The 19,310-nt window shown below is 39.9% G+C and overlaps 1 protein-coding gene across 1 annotated transcript in view; it reads right to left on the bottom strand.

The window, feature by feature from the left end:
• LOC122795056 (coagulation factor XI-like) overlaps positions 1-19,310 on the bottom strand; it is a 207,173-nt gene that overhangs the window by 114,035 nt on the left and 73,828 nt on the right. The gene's annotated exons all lie outside the window — the stretch shown is intronic.

Below are 19,310 nucleotides of genomic sequence, written 5' to 3'. Positions count from 1 at the left end.
TCTCCAGTTGTAGCAGGCTAGGTTAAGGTCCCTACAGTGAGTGAGTCTTCTTTGATTTGATTTAAGGAGGTGCAGCATTTCCATTAAGGCAGGCTTTAAACATGCTCTGTAGGCCCGGCACAAGTTGCTTCTCAGTCTATATGATACAGAGTACAGTGATAAGACCTTCAGTCTGCCAGTGTAGGTCATGTGTTGAAATCCCTTGATTTTCTGGGTGAGAAACCTCTTAGGTCTCTCCAGCTGCTGCAGGTGTCTGGTGAGGCACCTGCAAAATTTACCCCATGGTTCTCAACCTAGCCTGTGACATAAACAGAACATGCTGGGGAGACAGATTTATCCCACAACCATTCACACTCCTCTGTGCACTTGGTCTGTTGAGGAGGTGAAGTTTGTGTGTGCTGACAACCTGTTTGATATCTGGCTTGTTGTTACCTGAGACAACATTTATTCTAGATTCATTGTATAGTTGCATCTGTCACATATTGTATTTGTACGTTTTAGGAGTACATGGTTGTCAGTATTTATGAGGCAATCAAAGCCTAGGTGTTTAAAAACACGTATCCTTATTAAGCATATTTAGTTTGTCATTGTTAACAGAGAGATTTTGTGAGCAACGACAACTGGCCCTATCAATCAGGGACATAGGTTCCATACCAGATGTGACTTTACAATTACCCAACCAACCAGTAGTGAAGGTTGCACTTGAACAGGGTCATTGAGAAGTACTGTTTCACTCTCTGGGGGAGAGTATTACGGAGGAGTGTGAATCCTTGTGGGATATATCTGTCTCTCTCCTGCATGCTCTGTTTATGTCACAGGCTAGGTTGAGAACCCTGGGGCAAATTATAGTTGTCCCATTTGAACTGCAGATGCACATCATTTCCAGAAGGGAAGGGTCTGCAAACATGGTAAACCACAGGCCGCCTACCATTGCCTGCACTTCAGGGAAGTAGTTAACACACAATGGAAGGCCACGCAGATATCCTTGGTGTATTCCATTTGTAAGTGGTTAGTGGGGGTGTGTTCTGTTGGTGGGCCAGTTGGCTATCCAGGTAGTACTATATGACTTAATTCCCAGATAGGACATTTTCACCATGAGACATGAATGAGGGATATTGTCAAAGGCCTAGGAAACTGAACATAGGTGGTATGTCCTGTTATCTGTTGTCCAGGTCTTCAGGGTCAATATCAAAGAAGGCCATAATGTTCAATAGGCAAGATCTATCCTTGACAGATCCTTGTTAGGCTGATGGGTCAATAGTTGTAGTTCTGCATGTTACCAGATTGATGTGCATTACATATCACACATTTGATTTTGCTTTCTCTAGTGCAGGTGATATATGTTTGGAAAACGTACTGAGACATTAGGGTTGCAGTGCTTGAGGGGGTGGCAACACATGGCTGTATTTTAAATATGTGACACAGTGTGAGATAGGGCCTTCATTGTTTAATGTTTCCACATGTAATGTCATGTCATGCACAAGAAATGAGCAGTGAAGCTTAATAATGCAAATGTCATGTAACTAATCCTGTGGCAGCAGGTGTAAAGTGCAGGTCTGGAGTTCAGATGGTCTGGGGTTCTAGTACAGGGTGTGTAAGCTTTGTTTTACTGGTGTGATGTTGCAGTGTATTGCAATGAATTGCAACATAGACAAGTGGTTTTTCAACCTTCTTGCGGCAACAGGTGTAAGTACAAACAACAGACCATACAAATGATTCCTTACATCTTTAATGTTGTTACACTTCCCATTATAGTCCTTCTCACTTAAAACACTTGACATATAGTGCAGCTAATCTTAATTTTTATATGTATGAGGGCTGAGACACTAATATTGTGCCAGTTTGCCCATTTATTCTCAAACGTATGACTGTGGGTATACTGTGTACTATGTTACTGTAAGCATATTTTTTTCTGTCTGGACTGGCATGGTCTTCACATTTGAGTAAGACATTTACACAACTACCTGTATATCAAATAACCTTCAAATTGTATTTCTTTCCACTGTTGAGTACCACTTACCATCATGCAAACATCGGGCTCGGTGGTTCACACCTCCAAGCCACTTTTTTCCACAATGGTAAGCAATGCACAACATTTTCAAACAGTGTGCATTGCTGGAAATTGGCAGGAAACCATCAGTCCCATTGCTCTTGATCTGTGGTAACATGGCAAGCATTCATTGGAGAGGGTCTGAGATTTAGGCCTCAGAGATGGGTGCCCAGGAGTCCAGTATATTTGTTGGACTCTTAATGAAACACACTGCTGGTGCAGGGGGACTATTCTGGGACCCAGTGTAACACAGAGGCTTGGGATAGTTTGGCTTGGTCTGTAACCAGTGCTACCAGTATCTCCTGCACTGGTGAAGAGTGTAGGCTTCACTACAGTCACCTGCAGATGATCAGGAGGGATACACTTGATGCTTAGATTGAAGAATTTAGGATGGAGGACATCTCACAGATGTGTAAGTATCAACTACATAGAGTACTTGTAAGTCTTGAAAGCTGAATATAGGCAAGACCAGTATTCATCAAGGTATTCTGTTCTGTTCTGTTTTTTTTGCATAGCTCCAACAGAGAGGGAGTGGTATATTATGACCCATGCTGCTAGATTGGCGAGGATGAGGGAGGCATGTGGTATGTATGCTGAAGAAGAGTACTGTTATTGTACCATTTAAAGTTAAAGATAGCTTGTTTGGTATTTTATACAGTTTTATCAAATTGAGCATGCATATGTGAACTGTAAAAGCAAGTATGCATGCATTAGTCTGTAGCACAAACAAAGATAGTTTGTTTGGTATTTTATACAGTTGTATCAAATTGTAGATGCATATTCTAATTGCAAATGCAAGTATGCATGCATTAGTCTGTGGCACAAGCCAAATGTGCAATATTGGACTTTAATCAGAGGTGGTGTGTTCAAATACCGCACTTGCCAACTATACAATAACTGTTAGTTCTTCAATTATGTGTAACTTAAAGGTTTTAAGTAAACGTTATATACCAGTGGCACCCATGCCCTGCTGTAAACTGTAATCTAGATAACTGGAGCATGCATATGTGAAATATATGCACATGTAAATGAGTACTTGCAGCAATCTGTAGTATAGTATGCATCTGTTAGGAGCTGCTAGTCTTAAAAGTAATAATTTATCTGTTGGGTGTTGTAGTCTTAAGAGTAAAGGTTAATGTAATATAGTTAAATAATTGTATTAATGCATTGTATGTTACATATGAAGTTAGTAATCTTTTTTTTTTCTCACCCCAACCATTACCTCTTTTTATTTTTTATTTTATTATGTGCTCTCAAAATGTGTCCATGTCATCCATGTGTACCACATCACAAAATGCTCCACAGAACAGTGGGGTAGACCTGCCCCACAGGATTCACCGGCCACCACTCACCCAGTCACTGCACCTTTGTCCAGCATATCTGGGAGCTTAACTGGCAGCATCACCTATGTTACTCCTGTACTACCTGCTCCCTCAAGTAGTTCTGTCCCAGAGGATAGGCAGTGGTTCCCTCCAGGGGCAGTGGCAGGGGTGGTGAGTTCATCACTCTCGTTAAACTGGTTGGGATGGTACATAGGTTTGTGCACTGCAATGTTGTTGCACACCTACGCTGCATGAAGGGGCTGCTTTCCTTCATTTTATGTAGGACCAGGAGGAGGAGAAGCTGATGTCGAGCCAGCCAGTGGTAGAGTGAAGTGACAGTAATGACAGTCCTGTGCATGAGGACTCAGTTCTCACTGTCAACTAGCTTGACGTCCATGGGTCCTGGATGTCTCCACCCTCACCCCATCCATGGTATCCACTGACCTCTTGTGTCCCTGTGTCTTATCTTGTTTGTCTTATCTGTCTGTAACTGCTTCCTCACCTACCCAACTTACCATACCCAGACATACTTATGGCCCTTCCCCAACATTTCTGCCTCTCTCCAAATAAAAGGCACCTGTGCTCTCCGTTTCATACATGTGTCATCCTGACACACTTGGTTTGGTCCGCTTAGCTATACAACATGATTGTGTTGGGGCCACCCCCCCTCTCTGGCGGTGACAGTCCATATTCAGCTAGCATTCTGTACCTTCCCCATTTTCTTTCCTTTAATGCAGTGTTGCATGATGGTGTATAGCAATGGTAATAGGAAAGTACTTAAAAGTGTTAGATACAGCTGGATTCAAACCCAGTAGTATCTGGCTTCAGAAAGGAACATATCCTTGCATTCAGTGCATTAACATCTGCTGCCACAGAGTCAGTTAAGCAGCAGGTACATTCCACAGACTGAATACTAACTATCAGACTTTAGCAATGCTGGAGAATCAATGGCTCCCTTCACTTTTTGTGCTCCATTTTTCTGCAGATGTGCACATCATGCACCAAAGGTGAGCGACGGCAAAAGATCCCGTTACCCCCGTGCAATGCCACTTAACCTAGCTGCATTATGCAAACACACAGCAATATATCTCGTATAAGCAATTCATGTCATTGCATTATCACTCTGTAATGAAAAGTATTTTTAAAGTATTAGATACACCTCTATTGGAACCCAGTACCAACTGGCCCCCTGAAAAAAGGAACATATCAATGCATTAACACATGCTGCCACAGAGTCATTTAAGCAGTAGGTGTATTTCCTAGACTCAATACTAATTGTCAACTTTTGCAATGCGGCTCACATTTGCACACTGGTTAGCTGCACTCAAACATGGGTATCTTGCATGCATATGCACTTTGCTAACAGTCATGCAAACCCACTGCTCACTGTTCTATATAAATGTATATATTATGCTGTATTTCTGCTGTTTACTGTGCATTTCCTTTGTATGATATGAAATTACATGTAGAAACTTTACAAACTGAGGGTTCTATCTAAATGTATGTCATATATTTAAAATATATCCATATGCTGGCACCCCACCAAGCACTATAATCCTGGGATCTTAGTACTTTTTCCACACATATTTCAACTGTGATGATGTGAGTTTTTGCCATCTGTGCCAGGCATGGTTAACTGGAGTTTGGTAAATAGTTCTGTAGATACAACCCTGTCACCCTAACAGAATTACTCTCCACTGTAAATTGGTCATTCCTACACATATTACCCCTTAATGAGGCTGTCCAAAGCTTCAGCAATATATTCCTAGAAACCGTAAACACTCTGGCTCCCAGTATAAAAATGAGGTTAAAATATAATTATGCACCATGGCTAATCCAGGGAACTTGATCACTTATGAACAAAAGAGACACGTGCCTAGAAAGCATGGAAAAAATAAAAACTCAAATTTCCACATGAATTTATATAAAGAGCTTTGCAACCAAACAAAGAAGCAGGTCCTACTAGACAAAAAAAATTTTATCAAAAATCTCTGAGCAAGCCACATTCCAACCCAAAGAAATTCTGGCACACAATAAACAAATTACTATATCCAGGGAACCCCTCTTCACCAAACCCTTTCCCTAACAAACCTTATAATGAAACTGCAACCCTACTTAACAACTTTTTCATTGAAACAATAGAAAAGCTTACTAAACCAGAAACTCTTGATATTCAGACTCCATCTCCCACCTCATCTCTTCCCTCATTCTCTGTAGCACCCACAGTAGCTTCCTTCATCAGATCACTTCTTAACAAACTCAAACCCTATTCCTCATAGCTGACAATCTCCCACAATTACTTTTTAAACATGCAGCTGAAACCATGGCATACCCTGTATCTATATTTATCAATAGATCCATCCAAGAAAATACAGTACCAGATATCTGGAAAAAAATCTTCACAATACCCCTCCACAAGGGAGGAAATTCTACAGAACCCTCAAATTACAGGCCTATTGCCATATTATCTCCCTTATCCAAGATAATGGAAAAATGTATACATAAACAAATGCTAAACCACCTCTTGCAGGCAAACCTAATTACACCCACACAGTGTCCGACTCTCGCAGAGTACTACCACTGACTTCCTATCTTTCACACACATTGCCCAAACCAGAGATAAAAATAAACTCATATTAGCTCTATTCCTTGACCTATCTAAAGCATTTAATACCATTTCTCATCCTCCTAAACAAACTTTCCAAACTACAAGTCACTACCTCTACTACCTCCTGGTTTAACAGCTACCACTCAAACAGATATCAGTGCATCAGATAGCAAACATCTTTCTCCCCTTTCCATCTTGTTAAGACAAGGGTTCCCCAGAGTTCTATCCTGGGCCCCCTACTTTTTAATATATTTACAAATAACTGCCATGTTTTCTGCCCCCATTCTACCTTAATACAGTACACAGACAATTCCACAATTATTAACACTTCCAACAATATAGAAAATCTCCACACTATCATTCCGCAATCTCTGCACCTAGTAGCACAATCGTTAACTGAAAAGAACCTGGTTCTCAACCCCAAATAGAACAGACTTCTCATTTTCCTTCCAAAAAAAACTCAATCCAGCTAAAGACAACTTCACCATCTCATCCTTAGATAATACAATTAACACCACCAACTCAAATACCAAATTGCTTAGTGTTACTATAGACAACTGATTAAAATTCAATCGACATGTCTTAAACTGTATCAAAAAGTCCAATCAAAAACTAGGTCTTCTATAACACAACAAATATATATCTAACAAATCTAGACCTATACTGGCACAAACATTTATTCTACCATCCCTGCTGTATGCTGCTCTCATACTAATCTCCAAAATAATCTCTTAACCAAACTAGAAACCATCTATAACAAGATAGAAAGATTCACAGCCAGTAATAGCTATAAATCCCATCATGGTATATCCCTGAAAAGCTTAAGATAGCCTGAACTCCCATGCCATACACTTCAAATATCACAACTACAAATTGCACACAGCATCATAAAAGCCCCAACTCCTGCCCTGCCCTTGCATCCATAATTACACCCTACACAGCCAATCGTGACCTCAGAAGCACACAAAAAAATCTTCTGCAGGTGACCATGCCAAACAAAAATATTGGAAAATAATTTACAGTCATTCAACTGCATACTCATGGAACAAACTTCCATTACCCTTTGCTCCACTGCCAAAAGTGGCAAATTCAAAAAGCAACTAAAAATTAATTTCCAACATGCATGGATCTGTACTTGTCAGGAAATTACCTAATGAATTTTTCTTCTTCTCTCAATTAACATATCTGCCTGGTATCTACCTAAACTGTCTACATATATTACTCTCTCTGCAGTTAGTACCTATGCTATTAAATGCATATTTGTTGTACTATGTCATGATGTTACTCTGAATTTTTTTTTTATTTTCAGCATTGCTACATTCCTTCTACATAACTTACTGCTAACCAAATTTCTCAAACATATTGTTACTGAAATTCTCAAAATACTTTACCTTTGCCTTGCATACATTAGTACTATATATTTCTCTCTGTTTTTGTACTAAGTCTCTTACAACTTGAATTGTTAGGTTTTTCTTATTTTGTTAATTGCTTTCCTGGAGCTTTTCTCATTGGGTCTCCACTGAAAAAGGGCTCTCTGGGCCCAGATGGACTAACCCAGTTAACAAATATAAAAATAAATAAATAAAATAGATAATTTTATGTCATTTGACTATCACAATGACTTGTACAGATGCTTATATTAAAAATTTATCAACAGTGTTATTATAAATGATTAAATGTTTATGTCTAAACAAAGAATTCTATAACTTTCAAATACTGCAACAGATCTTAGAAAAGTTCTGAGTCTGTTCTCTACCCGAGTCATGTGATCAAATGTGATGTCATTCTCTAACCAGAACTGAGGGGATGGAACTCACAGATTAGCTTGTTTTGTTTTCTTTGTAACCTGATATAAAAATCTGATAATTATCACAATCCGTTCAGTTGAGTTAGATCAGTGTAAGTGAGAAGAACAGTGCCTTGACTTGTTGAAGAAAGCAGCTCAACATCTAATCTTGCCTTGCTGTATTAATTAAGTTAGACAGGGAAAAGTTCTTATTTAGACAGTCAGGAAATACAGTCAGATTAGCTAAGTATTGTTTGCTTGAATCTGTCCAACTGTGTTATTTTTTATTTCCCCTGTGATTGAAACTCTGATGTTTATTACACTTACATTTTAAATGTTTTCTATTTTATTATTATTAAATATTTTATACCTATTATTGTGACTGGTCTTTTAGAGATTGAATTTAACTTCTTGAGAGTACTTGTGCTTATTCTAGTGATGCCTTGGCCACTACAAAAAGACTTGCTGCTTGGACTGCACTCTACCATTTATGTTAGTACTGATTTTACTCAGTATAATTGGATACCCTTGTAAGAGCCTGACAGTGACTGGCTGGTGGCAGCATCATTACCTTATTATCTTGGCATAAGGGGCACAGCTAGTAAATTTGTGCCAGCCTTTCCCAGGAGTGTGTGCGTGAAAAATCAAATATCCAAGTGTGGGTGTGTCAGCCACTTGGAACTGCTCTGGGGGAAATTGTGCTTGATGCAGAGAGCTACATTTGAAATACTGTGAATCCATCCCTGTTTTATTGATGGCCTCTTACTGGTGTCAGTGATTAGGATTGAGGCTTTTTGATCACTGCTCTGAGTTAAGAGAAGGCTCATCACATCAGCCACACTACAAAACATAATATCAACTGTTGTGCGCTATGCAATGCACATCGATCTGGTAACATGCAGAACTACAACTACTGATCCATATGCCTAAAATCTTATCTGTAAGGTTACTGCAGAAATCAGCATAGACCATATCCACAGGGACCAAGGTGACCTTCAATATACTTGACCCTACCCATCTTGATTTTGGAAAGGTTATATCTTGCTTATTGACCCTTGTAGACTTCTTGGATAGTGAGCCCCAAAGACCTGGATGAAGGATAACAGGACATACCACCTATGTTGAGTTATCCAAGGCCTTTGGCACTATCTGCCAGGTATGTCTCATACTGAAGATCTCCCATCTGGGAATTAGGGCATACAATACTAGATGGATAACCAACTGTCTCAATGGCAGAAGGCACACTGTCAAAGTTGGGGACTGCACCTCCACCACTAGCACATGCACTAGTGGAATACCACAAGGATCTGTGATGGGTCCTCAATTGTTTTGGGAAATACTTCCCTGAAGCACAAACAGCAGTACATGCCATGTGGTTTACAAGTTTCCAGATGACTGTTAACTGGGCACACTCATATAGAGCCCCCCCAATGATGGTAACATATTACAGTAGGGGCTGACACAGACCGATAATTGGTGACAAATTCACAGACTGAACTGTAAACATACAATGACTCTTTGTCACCTTTGTCAATGAAGTACCCCTGCTAATTATGATATACATAGCACCCCCCCTAATCTCAAACACAGTGCTGTGAGACTTGGGAACACACATTAATAGCAATCTACACTTTCATCCCTTTGTGCCCATAGTGGTGAGGCAAACAATCTGCATTGTGGACATCATACATATGGACATCACATCCATGACCAGGGTAGTCATACCTCTTCTGTACTCTATAAAGTGTTGTCCGATACACTCCAAGTTGGAGTTGAGCCATGGTGCTTGTGTAAAGTACTGTGTTTCTAAGTCTGTGTAATTAGCTAGGTAGGGGTTGTAGTCTGACTTCATTCAAGTGTGTGTGTGTGTGTGTGTGTGTGTGTGTGTGTGTGTGTGTGTGTGTGTGTGTGTGTGTGTGTGTGAGCTGTTGCTTGACATTATAGACAGCATTTTACATTAGCACGTGGGGCAGTGTCATCTTCCTCTCAGCAGACACTGATGATATCATCAGCTATATCACATTTTTGGATATGCAAAACCCACACCAGGGCAGGTTCAGAGACTGGTCTGGGGGCCAGGCAGAAGTCACCTCATCATATATGGGTCTATATTATAAGCACGAGTGTTTACTTACTAATACTTAAATGTCGACATGTCTTCATTGAACCGCGAAAACATTGATCATCCAGAAGCACAAAATTGGAACTGTTGAATCGTCATGGTTGGACCTTCTGCGGTATAGCTCCGTAAGGTAACTGTGTGATACCTATGGACCTTAGAGTTAGGGTGCAGGTTATGGGAAGTGCATAGATGGTAATGGATGTTAGATTTAGTGAAGGGTTAGAAGTAGGGTTTTGTTAAGTGTATGTGTGTGGATTATTTAGTTTGTTTGGGTATAGTTTTTAAGGTAAGTGTGCGATAGTTATGGACCTTAGGGTTAGGGTGTGGGTTAAGTTAAGTGCATACATGGTGGTATATGCAAAATTTAGTGTAGGGTTAGATGTAGGGTTTTGGTTAGTGTATGCATGTGGTTTATTTAGTTTGTGTAGGTAGTATGTAGCGGGTGGTGAGGTGGGACAACTATGGCAGTTTGACTTTTTAAATTCCATGGTTTAGGGCGGTCGGTGCATTTGCAGTTCACGGAATATGTGTCAATGTTTAGGTATTCGGGTAAGTAAACATTCATGCTTATAATTTAGACCTTCATATACAGTAAAGTTTACAGTGACTTGGCTTTCAGTCTATCCACATACATCACAGCATGGTGTGTAGGTCCTGTGTTATCTTGCTGAGAAAGCCCTATGCTTTCTCCAGCTGCTACATGTGTCTGGTGAGCTACATGTAAAAATACACATTATACTGTATAAGTGATGTAACAAGGTTGGACTTCAGTGCTGTCATACAGTCCTAACACCTCAATATGATGGCATGAGTTATTTTGTGCACAACATAGGCTTTCAATAGCAGTGTGGACACTTGCTGGTCAAAGTTCAGACTAGCTATCTAAATGTGTTCCCATTCATGGGTTTCTGCATAACAGGATTGTTGTCAATGCTGTGATTAACATGGAACTCCACTTTTCAGATAGACAACATTACAAACATACATTTTGGCATTTATTTGTGCATCGTGTACCTTTGTCATTATTCAGTTGCGTGTGTTAGCTCCTCCTGTACTATGGTACCACCATTGGTGGATTCAATAATTGCATACAATATGCAAGAATCAGCAAATTTGGTAAGCCAAAAGCCATATACATTAGGCTGAACTGTCGAGAAATACAGTTCAAACAGTGAAGGACCAAGCACAGATCCTGGGGTTTGCTAATGGTGACAGCTCTATTGGTACAGGTTGATTCACTAACTTTTACATAATGTGCTCTGTTAGTGAGCCAGTTGTTTACCTATCAACTGAAGTAAGGTTTAATCCCCAGCTTGAGGGTTTCTTCAATGATACCTACATGTGTGATTGTATCAAAACCCTAGACCAGATCATAATAGGCAGTGTGCACTGTCTTACCTTCTTCCAGGCCTATCACATGGAATCTATATGCTGTGACAACATCACTGATCACCCAGCACATACACCTTCCTGATATGGTTGAACACACAGTCCAACACACCCTGTACATGGTCTATGTTCCCATACAAGGGTATGCATCAACATGCATCCACCTGAGTTGGGGGGACAGTACCTGATGCATGCATGATTGCATAGGGACATCCTGACTCTCCTCGACTGTGAGTTAGACCAACATGTCATCATGGACCTCTTCTTCATGTACACCAGTAATATTCTAGGTGTGTGCAACATACCTGAGTGAGTTGTTACTGCTGCTTCAGGTTTGTTACATCTAATACATGTCCTCAAAGAGTTCCTCAAGGACATGCATGAAGACAACAGTATCATCCTGTAAAACTTGACCAGGGCAAGGCATTTGACAAAAATCCACACTGAGGTATTCAATCAATACTGTCATTTGTTCTCCCTGTGTTCGCGTGGGTTTTCTCCGGGTACTCCGGTTTCCTCCCACATTCCAAAGACATGCATCTGGAGCATTTCTCCCCGGGCCTCCTCTGAAAACAGGCTCTGTGGAACCTAGTCGGACTTTCCTGGTCAACAAATGATAAATAAAAAAATAATAAATAAATGTGGCCATAAACAGCTATATTACCAAATGGGTAGACCAGTGTATGACATACATGGAATCTCCCTGTGTTGAAATGTGTGACATGACATTTATCTCAGGTCCAGTGATCAGTTTGGTACATTAGGTGTGTCTGCTAGGCCCTTTTCTGCCCATTAGTTAAGTGATGGACATCACAGATGACATACATCTGCTGTGTGCAAACAGCTGCCTGAAGGACAACAGCTGGTGGGCAATCATTAACTCCAACTGTGATATTAGTATAATACAGACACTATCAACACATACCAGAGACTGATGCCACAGCCATGACAATACCTGCATTGACAAGACACATGGAGGGATTTGCTGAATCTAGAAACAGATACACCACCCAAGTATAATGTGGACATCTCACTCTATAGTCAGACCAATAGGTATGTGACCTGTGTCCTGGGATAGAGGGTAAGTTGTACATCCAGCAGCATGTGGTCACAGCTCTGACTACTCTCTTGAATGTAAAAGAACTACTAGGCATGTGATGGACATGGACATCAAAGGCCATAATAACTTCATGGTTCCCAGTCTTCATCACACAAATGAGTGACAATGCACCCTTCTTCATGTACCTCCTTACACATCTTCTAGTGATTTGCAACTGAAATGTACCACCTTTGTCACAGTGTGCTGTCAACACAGCTTATTGGCCATACCTAGTATTGTCTTAGAGGAATATACATGACTGCCTGATTGTGCGGAACACCAATAGGTTCATAGGTGTTTACTAGGCTAATGACCACAAGGACTTTTGTAAGTCTAGCTCTGCATCCTGAATCTCTGACAAGTTCTGATACCCTTGATAAGTGTATGTAGGAGCTTGGGAGATGAAACATTTATAAGCAGGGGTCTGGAAGATGAACCATTTACAGGCTGCCTATGTTCATTAGAGACATAGGTGCCAAACCAGGGATAAATTTCCTGTTCCCCATCCAGTTGTCCAAGTTGCTCTTGAATTGGGTTAGGGAGGAACTCTGCTTCATATGGATGGGGAGCTTGTACCAGAGACAGGGTAGTCTCTGTGATAAAAACACCAATGGAAACCCCAAGGAAGCAAACTGCTGCAGATAAAATCCAGAAGAACTTTAATCTGGAAACTTTGAAATAAAAACTTGTTTAAAATTATAAGAGATAAGCACTTTCATTCAGAAAATGCACGAACTTCATTATATAAACATTACTGGAAGTACACACACATTTTAAAGCTTTTGTGTTCAGTCACATGACTGCCATGGCCTAGGCTGAAGAAACATCATCTTAAAGAAGGCACTACACAGAATTTCACAGTGTGTAGCACTGAGTCAATTCTATTGTCAAAATTTCCAAACAAGGAATAAAAATATATATAAAAATATGTATAAAAAATAGAACAAAATGCATTCCCCATAAAATCAGAAACATGAAGACAAAAGTATGTAAAATATAAGCCCTGCATTTAGTGCTCATCTTTCCAGTGCTTTTAACTGAAGCAAACGTGCTACTGAAACATGTTCATTGAGTCCAGGCAAATTATTTGCATTTAAATGCAACTGCCAATATAATTCACGGTTTTCCAGTAATAATGTCCATGGACTTCATTATTGTTAGAAGACATTTGTTCCAAAATACAAAATTTGAACGTGTGATGTGAGTAACAGTTAATATCTTTGTAAAAGGCATTAGTCTCTCTTCTCATTCTGATTTCATACAAATGTTTGTATATTCTGTCCCTTAGTCTCTTCTCTGTTTATTTTGTGTAAAAACAGGGGCAGAACACACATAGTGCATAGTATACCACTTTTGTTGTACAACAATTGAATCTGTTTCTTAAAGCAACCACTTGGTTGTTCAAAGCAGTTTCATGGCACACCAGAATATTGGGGCAGTAGGGGTAAAAGGAGCATTGTCGCCTCACAGTAAGACACTGTCCGCTTCGATTCTCAGCTAGAGCGTCTTCTGCATGGAGACATGCATGAATGGGTGTACCTTCGTTGAAGGTTGTTCGTCAGGCCTGGCAAGCCAGTACATAAAAATCAACTGCCAATCATTAGCGGACCAGAGTTCCACTGTGGCGACCCCTAACCGGGAAAAGCCGAAAGACACAAACAAGCAAACAAAAGGGCAAAAGGCACACTTTTTCATCCCCATAAATTCAACATTTTGCTTATGTTGATGTTTGGACCGGCTGTGTTCTAATAATTGTTTTCAAATTACTGCCCCTTTTGAACACCACTTGTGGACCCGGCCCTACATAATCACGAATGGTATTCCCTTGTAGGAGAAGACACCAATTCTTTTCCAGACTTGATTTCACGGAGAGACGTTCAGTAGAATAGGTTGTAATAAAAGAATTCCTGAAGGTCTCTGTGTTTGTGTTCATGGTCTCCGCCATGGTTGGCATTGATGTAGTATCCCCACCATCTAGAACTTTATCACTTCTGTTGTTGGTCACACAAGGGCCTCCTAAAATCAGCACAAAATGATGAGACTCACATTTATTGATCACCTCTATCATCAAGTTATTTGCAAATTTTGTAGGATAGCCATGTTTTAAAAAAAGGCTTTTCAGCAATATGCACTCATTCCAAAAGGCAGTATCTTCTGTGGTCATTCAGAACACCATCACAAACTGACCCTTGCCCACTGCACTTTTCTGTGTTATAGGGTGCAAACTGTCAAAATGGAAAAAAACTGTTTGGATATGTAGTTTTCCTATAAATTTTGGAGGAGAATCTTCTGTTTGTGTTATCCTTGGCCAAACATATATGCAGATGAGCTATGTTCACTTCATTACTGTCATGGGTGAATGCAAGAAACTTTGTTGTTTGATTAATATATGACAAAAAATGGAGATGTGAGCTTCACCATCTGACAGGATGAAAATATCATCCAAAAAGTCTGCGTAGAACCTAAATAATGCAAAAGCAGACGATTTTATTAAAAACTTATTTTCCTATTGCGTCATGATAATGTTGGCAAAAAGACCCCCACACGCTGCTTCCATGACTACCCCTGTTTGTTGTAAGAACAAGTCATCTACAAATTTAACAAAATAATTTTTCGGTACAATCTCCAATAAATTGACACAAACATTAATTTGGTCTTGTGGAATATTTTTCTCCATCAAAAATTCAGAAAATCATTCCAGTCCTAAGTCATTGGGAATGACCAAATACAAGTCCTTGATATCCACAGTGATAAAGGTGTATGTGTCTTTAAAGGGAAGATCATTCATTTTTTGTAAAAATTCCCACAATTCACAGCAAACATGTGAACCTGGGTAACCAAACTTTTTAATCTAGTGTCCAAAAATTTGGCTAAGGGGTGGGTGATCCAACCACAGCCATCAACACTTGGTCACATTGGTGGATGTTCTTTATTGTTATGTATCTTAGGCAAATCAGACATATGGGGGATCTTAGGATGCATCAGATTTAGAAAGTTACAATCATCAATCGAAATTTGTCAACCAATGAACAAGTCATTTAAATTTCCCTTTATCCTGTTGTATGCAACATTGCACTCATTCACAGATACCTCCTTATAGGCGTTGAATGCAACAATGGGCATCATTTTTATATTATACTCACACTCATTCATCACGACCAACCCACTCCTTTATCAGGTTGCATGGTACTGATTTCTTTGTTGCTTCATAAATCATTTAATCTTACTTTTTCTTCTCTAGAAAGATTGTATTTAAAATGTTTTCTTATCTTTCAGTCCAAACGTGCCAACGTACGAATATCCAACTCACAGATTTTTTCAAAACAGTTAATCACAGGGTGAATCTAGGATTATAGGTGCTGGATATCCTTAATGGTTGCATGGCCAATCCCACATCTTGAAACATCACCATGAAATTTAATTTTCTGGAATATTTCTTGAGATCCGTGAGTGTATTTGCTACATCCATATACCTATTAGGTACAAAAATTAGATGTGTAGCAAATAAATCCCATGATAAACATTGAAAGTTAACAGATGAATAATTGTAGACCGTGAAATCACCAGTAGAATTCATCACTGTGTTGAAAGGGGGTAGAATATATGTAGTAACATCAGGGACTGGATTTAATTCCACTTCTTGTAATTCTGATGCCCATTCTGTCTCTTGGCTCCTCCTCTCCAGTTCTATTGTGTTATATTTGAGTTGTGCCTGTAAAGATTCCTGTTGTTCCATTTATTATAGTGAGGGGAGTATCGGTTCCTAATCCTGTCTGACCTCAGGAGAACTGGAATGTTCCCATGTTCTAAAAAATCCATCCTCATTTTCCTTTTCGAACAAATCATCCATCACATTCTGTCTTGGGTCAGTTTGCTCATCACCTGGTGCATGACTGTTAGAGTTGACATTAAATCTGGTACCCCATGATTGAGATGGTGGGGGTGGGGTATGCCTTCTTTTCTTTCTAGTCATGTCTATCCATCTCAAGCTTCTTAAATTTGTGGGAACAAATAGTTTGGATCTGTTCATCAATACTCCTGAAAATATGGATATGCTCATACTTAAATGAGTCAAATTGTAAATCATGAATGATTGAATTGTTCAAGATTTCTAGATCTGCCATGATTTCATTTTATTTATTTATTTATTTATTGCAGTTGGTTTACCAGGATAGTCCATTGGGCCTCGAAGAACCCGTTTTCAATGGAGTCCTGGGGAGAAAAGCTCCAAAACAGAAATAAATCTACATTAACATTGACAATAGTTTCTAGGTACATCATAGTAAAAGAACATAAGCAAAATATAAATGTTCGTTAAAATTGATAGTAACAGCATTGGTACATGCTATAGAAGCAACAAACACAAACATAAAAGCAGATTAATGAGCAAACATAGAAGATGAAAACAGTAGGTTATGGTATGAAAGGGCATATAGTAGAGTTGGTTATATAGTAGAGTAGGTTATGAGGGTGGGTGCATGAGCACTCCCATAGAGATGCTAGGTGTGAGAAAAGAGATTTCTTGAAGGTAGAGTGGTTAGTGGTAATGCGGATGTTAGGTGGTAGAGAGTTCCAGAGGCGAGAGGCTGAAGGAAAGAAGGTTTTGCCTGGGGATGAGTGGGTTTGTGAACTTCTAGTAGATTTTGATTATTAGACCTTAGAACTCTGTTTGGTAGGTGCATTTTAAGGGCAGAAGAAAGGGAGGGACAGTTGGAGGGGTTTAGAATCAGTTTGTGGGCTAGAGTTAGTTGAGTGTAAGTGAGATAGTTGGGAAGTTCTAGCCATTTTAGTTTATGGAGGGAGATACAGTGGTGAGTGGAAGACCTATGAGAGGTGGCGAATTTAGCAATTTTGTTATAGCATGAGGAGAGCTGTTTTTTTAATGAGGACTGAAGATTTGTAAGTAGAGGGGCACCATAGAGAAGGGAGGGGATAAGAAAGGAAGTAGCTAGAGTGGTTTTAGTGGTGGATGTAAGATAGGCATTTTGTCTATACAGCATGCCAAGTTTTTGATGTGTTTTTTTGATGTTTTTTTGTAGGTGGGAATTAAATTTTAGATTGTTGTCGATCTGGACCCCGAGTAGTTTGGTGTCTGACACTATTTCGAGAGGTAAGTTATTTTGACTAGTAACTAAGAATGAGTTAATGTTGGGGGGAGTGAGTTTAGAGGGAGTAAATAACATTAATTTGGTCTTAGTGGCATTGAGAGCTAGATGATTGTTTAGCATCCATTTCTCTGTCAAAGAGAAGGCATCTTGAGTAAGTTTTTGTAGTGTGGGGATAGAAGAGGCAGAGCAGATGATAGCAGAATCATCAGCATATTGGATGATGCTGGAGAGGGGGATAGATTTGTAGAAGTCATTAATAAAGATATTGAAGAGTAGAGGATCCAGTATGGAGCCTTGTGGAACTCCAGTAGGGGTAGTTAGGTAAGAGGAAGTTGCTTTTTTCCATTTAACAGCTTGATTTCTGTTTGATAGATAGCTAGAGAACCAGTTCAAAGAGGAGGTAGAGAGGTAGAGTTTGGAGAGTTTTGTTAGGAGCAGACTGTGAGAGATAGTATCGAAGGCTTTTGAAAGGTCGAGGAGTATGGGAGAAACAATTTGACCTGAGTCACGGGCTTTGTTGACGATTTCAAGAAAGGAGAGAAGGGCAGTCATCGTGCTGTGATTAGGTCTGAAACCGTGTTGTGTGTGGGTGATAAGTTTGTTGTCTAGGAGATGAGGAAGGAGTTGGAGTTGTACACATTTTTCGAGGATTTTTGAAATGGGGGACAGGATGGCTATGGGGCGGAAGTTATTAATGCTGTTATTGTTACCACCTTTGTGTAATGGTATGATAAATGCTTGTTTCCAAATTTGGGGAATTGTGCCTTCTTGTAGGGAGCGATTAATTAAGATGCTAATGGGATAGGCAAGGCTTTCAGCAGCAATACTGAGAAAGTAAGATGGGATATTATCAGGAGCATTGGTACATGGTTTCAATTTCTGAAGGAATTTCTTAATGGTAGCAGTAGGAATGGGATTTAAAGTGAAGAGAGTGCAGTCAGGCAGTGTTGAGTTCTGGGGTGGTAAAGATGAGGGTGGAATTTGTGTAGGATAGGGGATAGTGGGATTAGTGGGTGGTGAGTAAGGAGTGGATGGAGAGATAATGGGGGTGGGTGAAGGGGTGTTAGGTGTTGGGGAGGAGATAGAGAAAGAGGAGGTAAGTTTAGAAATAGAGTCAATGAAGAAGGAATTGAATTGGGTGGCTAAGTCTAGGTCTGAAGCATTTGGGTCTGGGGTGGGAGTATCTGGTTTGCTGGAGTGGAGGAGAGAGGAGATTCCTTTCCAGAATTTTTGAGGGTTGTTTTTGTTATGGTTTTGGAGTGTAGAGTAATAGTCTCATCTATCACAGGAGATATGTTTCTTAACTTTATTGCGAAGCATTTTGTATTCGTTAAGGAGTGGGGTTGCCTTATGTTTTTGGAAGCGTGCCCATGCTTTGTCTCTTTGCCTCATGGTAGAAAGAGTAGTTTTAGATAGCCAAGGGGCTGATTTAGCTTTTATTCTCTTGGTCCGTAGGGGAGCTTGGGAGTCAAGTACTTTTAAGAATGTTGAGTTAAAGTATGAGACAGCATTGTCTAGAGGTAGTGTTTTTAGACAGGTCCAATTTACTGCTTTAAGTGAGTTAGAAAAGGTTATTGGGTTAAAGTTTTTTTGGTCACGGATAGTAATGATGTTGTGGGTTTGTTGAAGGATAGTGGGAGATCAGTGGGTAAAGGTGGGTAGGTGGTCACCTAGTGGGTCAGGAAGGATACCACTGTTGGTGAAATAGTGGGGATGAGAGACTAGAATCCAATCCAATATACTCCCATTTGAGGGTTATTGGCTGGGTAGGTGGGCAAGTTGATTAGTTGTGAGAAATTGTAGAGGTTGATATTGTTGGTGTTTGC

This window comes from Protopterus annectens, chromosome 2.part1, assembly GCF_019279795.1.
Source record: "Protopterus annectens isolate FY-2018-M chromosome 2.part1, PAN1.0, whole genome shotgun sequence".
Lineage (NCBI taxonomy): Eukaryota > Metazoa > Chordata > Ceratodontiformes > Protopteridae > Protopterus > Protopterus annectens.
The sequence above is the reverse complement of the archived record's forward strand: the minus strand, read 5'-3'. Positions and strand labels throughout refer to the sequence as shown.